Genomic DNA, 5,473 nt, shown 5'->3' with positions numbered 1-5,473 from the left:
GAGAATGGTTAAGAATATTTTTAAATAATATAATTTGTTAGGTTAATTAGTTATTTTTTTATGTGATTCATTTTATGTTTTATTTTATTATGATGTCTTATAAGTTAGTGGGCTGTATAAGTTTATGAAAGGAAATGTAATGGACAATTATCAAGTATTGATATTTTTAAATAGTCTTTGAAAGAAAGTTTCTCCCATTATAGAAGTTTTCCTTTGTTTGCTATAGATTTGGCATGAGTTATGCTCACTCCATCCAATCCGCTGCATCAATTTTATGCAAGTTAATGAATTTTTAACATGTTTTTATTTTTTATTTTTTATTTTTTAATCTATTTTACATAATACAAGATTATACAATTTAAAAATAGCCATCATCATAAGGATATTATTGAGGAATCTCCTCTATGATCTTAGAATCAACTATAGGATATTTATATTTATTGTAATTCCCTCGTTATAGGGATTGTGTAATCTATTCTTATTGCTTTCCCTTTTCTATCATTATTGTACATGTATAAAGCCATGAGATTATATCAATACAAAATATAGCAATACACAAATTCAATATTTTATATGGTTTCAAGAGCCAGCAATCCCTCATGAGAGTCTTAATTTTACAAACAGTTCCCCCTCTCACAAATCGAACTCTCAATGAAATTATTGTTATAAACACCTCCACTCAACTTCCCCTCAAACTCACCCCCACCAATTTCTCTTCCTAGAAATCCCAATTTGAAACTTTAGTGCTAGGCTATGATCTAGATGGGTACCTAGATGGCTCCTTACCTTGTCCATCACAGTTGATAAAAGAAGACGACAAAGATGTCTCCAATCTAGTATATTGAAAGTTGATTTGTCAAGATGCTCTCATCCAACACGCCACATTTTCTTCTTCCACCTTTGTTGTCCAGCCATCTCTCAACGGTATTGCAACAGTGGCTGAAGCCTGGAAAAAGCTCAATGACACCTATGCCAATCGATCCTAAACTATGTACCTCACTCTTCACGATGTCCTAACAAACATCAGCAAAGAAGGTAAATTTGTCTCTGAATACATGCAACTCATCAAAAATGCTACTAATGATTTGGCTGTCCACTTATTGAGGATAAGACTGTTCACCGTGTTTTGAGGGGACTCAACCAGGATTTTAAAGAAATCAGTGCAGGAGTTCGAGCTAGATCTGAACCCATCTCCTTTGAAGAACTTTATGAAAAGCTTGCTGACCATGAAATGTATCTCAAACTTGAAGATGCCAAGAAAAATCCAAATCTGCTCACTGCACAATACACACAAAGAAACACCAATAATTTCAACAATGGAGGCAAAAAGTTAAACAATCAACAAAATAACAGCCAAATCAGTTCAACAAAAACTTTAATTCCGATACATTCCGACTACGATGGCTCTGATGGTATCATTATGGGCAATGGTTCAGGTATTCCTATTACCCATCTTGGCTCTACTACTCTTTCTTTATGTAAATCTAATTTTCTTCTCAATAATATTTTGTGTGCTCCTATGATTAAGAGGAACATAATCTCAGTTTTCCAATTTTGCAAACAAAACAATACCTCCATCAAATTTTTCCCTAACTATTTTGTTGTCAAGGATATCATCACGAGGGCACCTCTCGTCAAAGGGCGGACTAATGGAAACATCTACGAGTGGCTTAAATCATCATCACAACTCTTTATATCCACAAAACACATAGATCACCGCTGACAATGTCGTTTGGGGCATCCTTCGACTCATATTCTTCACAAAATCATCAATACTAGTGCTCTAGAACACATCCTTCTACTTTTTGCAATTCTTGTCTTTGTAATAAGAGTCATCGGTTGCCTTTTGGATTTAATACTTTATCTACTACTAAACCTTTTGAGTTACACTATTATGATGTTTGGGGTCCAACTCCTATTACTGGTTTTGACAATAATCGGTATTACATTATTTTTGTGGATCATTTTACTAAGTATACATGGATGTATCTATTGAAAAATAAATCTGAAGTTCCTATCTTGTTTACCAATTTTAAGAATCTTGTTGAAAATTATTTTCAAACTAAAATTCTTACCCTTTATACTAATGGAGGAACATAATATTTTGGTGTTCAAAAGATTGCTCAAAATTGTGGTATCCAGCATCTCCAACCACCTCCATATATTCCTCAAATCATTGGATCTACTAAACGATGACACTGTCATATTGTCGAAACCGGACTCACTCTTCTTCATCAAGCGTCCTTACCCCTCTCCTTCTGGCATGTCTCCTTCTCTACCTCTGTCTATCTTATAAATCGCCTTCCAACACCTCTTCTTTCCTTTGATTCTCCATATGCCAAGCTCTTCAAAGCATCTCCAAATTTTGAAAAAATCAGAGTATTTGGCTGCCTTTGTTACCCCTGGTTAAAGCCTTACAATAAACATAAATTACAACAAAAATCATCTCCCTGCATATTTCTTGGATATTCTACCAGTCACAATGCCTACAAATGCTATGACCCAAAGAGCAAAAAAACTTACCTCTCTTGGCATGTAGTCTTTGAAGAAGACCAATTTCCATTTTCCAACTTCTCTTCCACTGCATTCTCCATCTCAGACACTCCTCCTTCATCAATGGTCCTCTTCTTCCAGTTATTCACAGTTACATGAACAACCTGGAGTTCTTGGCCCACCACTCAAACCTCTTGAATCCCACCCCCGTCGACGACATGCTTTCACGATCGCCACCCCTGCCAAAATTCCATGGCCACTCCGACGGTATACTTTTGTCCCCGACGCCTCACGAGAGATGCTCCAGCTCCTTCGACAACCGCCCCAGCTCACGGCTCCACCCTCTCGATCGGCCTGAACAAACGCCCCCCAACCCAATCTCCCACTCCATCCCTCGAAGACCCGGTCCCCTCCACTTCTCTGCCTTCTAATCCCACAAATCGAGCCCTCGTCAGGCCCAAAATCCTCTCAAGGCCCCATAGCCCCTCATGAACCCCAACTCACTATGTCTATTCCCAACATAACCCACGGCCCAACCCATATAAACCCCCTATTTCTTCCCAAAGCATACAACCCATGGTTACTCGATCTCGTACTAATACCACCACACCCAACACTCGTTTGTCTGATTGTCATCTTTTTACTACACATTTTAGTGAGACCAATGAACCAAACAATTTTCGACAGGCCCAAACTAGCCCACTTTGGCATCGTGCCATGACTGATGAATTTAATGCACTCACACATAATCATACATGGGATTTTGTTCCTTGTAACCACACACAAAATATTATTGGTTGTAAATGGGTTTGCAAAATTAAAAGAAAAGCTGATGGGACAATTGATCGCTACAAAGCTCGACTCGTTGCTAAAGGCTTTCATCAACGAACAGGTGTTGATTTTCATTCTACCTTCAGTCCAATGGTTAAATCGGCCACGGTACGTATAATACTTACCATTGCTCTTCACTACAATTGGCCATTTTGCCAATTAGATATCAACAATGCCTTTTTCCAAGGCCATCTTGAAGATGATGTTTACATGGTACATGGCTCAACCACCAGGTTTCATTCATTCTGATTATCCCACACATGTTTGCAAATTGCAGAAGGCCATCTATGGTCTTCGCCAAGCTCCGCGAGCCTGGTATATGGAATTAAGTACATTTCTTGTTGCTCAAGGGTTCACAAACTCTAGGATGGATACTTCATTGTTTATACTAAATCGCCATGGTCTCACTCTTTATCTCCTTGTGTATGTTGATGATATCATTATCATAGGCACATCTCCAGCTCTGGTTACTTCTTTTATAAAACGGTTGGCTACTTGCTTCTCTCTTAAAGACCTTGGTGATCTTCATTACCTCCTTGGTATTGAAGCTCACTCCACACCATCTGGCTTACTCCTCTCTCAACATAAATACATTCGAGATCTCCTCAACAATAACAACATGCTCAATTGCAAACCAGCATCCACTCCTCTGTCTGCCACAAAGTCTCTCTCCATACATGATTCTAGCTCTCCTATCAATGTTGAACCCTTCTGTCAGACTGTTGGAGCTCTTCAATATTTGTCTCTCACTCGACCAGACATATGCTTCGCGGTCAAAAAAATATCACAATTCATGCATCGTCCTACTAGGCTTCACTAGCGTGCTATGAAACGAGTGCTTCGTTATCTTAGTGGCACCATTTCTCATGGTCTATTTCTGCATCGGTTTGCGCCTCTCTCCCTTCATGCATTCTCTGATGCAGACTGGGCTGGTGACCCTGACAACCGTTGTTCAACCTCCGCTTATGTCATGTTTCTTGGCCCTAATCCTATTGGTTGGAGCTCGAAGAAACAACAAACAATTGTTTGTTCGACAACTGAAGCTAAATACAGAGTTGTTGCATCCACTGCTGCTAAACTCAATTGGATTCAACATCTCCTTCGAAAGCTTCAACTCAAACCTCCAGATCCTCCAACCATCTGTGATAATCTTGGTGCCACCTATCTTACTGCTAATCCTATGTTTCACTCACGCATGAAACACATTACTCTTGACTATCACTTTGTTCGTGATCAGGTTCTTAAGCATCAACTGCGAGTGGTTCATATCTCATCCTCTAATCAATTGGCTGACTCTCTTACCATGTCACTCCTAAAGCCCATATTTCTACAACATCGTCACAAGCTTGGTGTTAGCTCCGCAACCCCTAGCTTGCGGGGGCAAATTGAGGAATCTCCTCCATGATCTTAGGGTCAACTGTAGGATATTCATATTTATTGTAATTCCCTGATTATAGGGATTGTGTAATTTGTTCTTATTGCTCTCCATTTTCTATCACTATTGTACATGTATAAAGCCATGAGATTATATCAATACAAAATATAGCAATACACAAATTCAATATTTTATAGATATCCAATTATAAAAATTAATGAACAAATAGGATTCCCTACCCCCGAACTATTATTACTTTCAAATTGTTTCTCCCAAATTTTTTCGCTTACTAAAAACTTCTCTAAAAAAATTTATGTTAATGAATTGTAGGACTTCCATCCATTTTAGTAACAAAATGTTGGCGTAGCATCAATTAATTAATAAAAAAAAATTAAGCAAAATCTTATAAATTCTAAATTAAATCTACACGTGGATAGGAAAGTTTGATATAATACAAAAAGACTCATATTTGATGAGACTTATGATCGAGCATAAGGAGTCACAAACAAAGACTAAAATTTATACAAAAAGACTTAAATTAAGGAGTCACGCACTTTTTAATGGTTAACTTTTCAATATAATTTATTTTTATATTAATTTTTGTCTTTTTGTATAAATTCTTTTTATTATGTCCTCCAAATTTTGGTATATATATATTTACTTTGATCTCCACAAACCAATAATAATTATCATACACACTTTTTACATAGAAGAAATATATAAATAAACATACAATAATATAACAATAATTAGCAGAGAGATTATTGGCCTTAA

The sequence above is a fragment of the Humulus lupulus genome, chromosome 7, assembly GCF_963169125.1.
Source record: "Humulus lupulus chromosome 7, drHumLupu1.1, whole genome shotgun sequence".
NCBI classification, from domain to species: Eukaryota; Viridiplantae; Streptophyta; class Magnoliopsida; order Rosales; family Cannabaceae; genus Humulus; species Humulus lupulus.
This window is presented reverse-complemented; position numbering follows the sequence as displayed.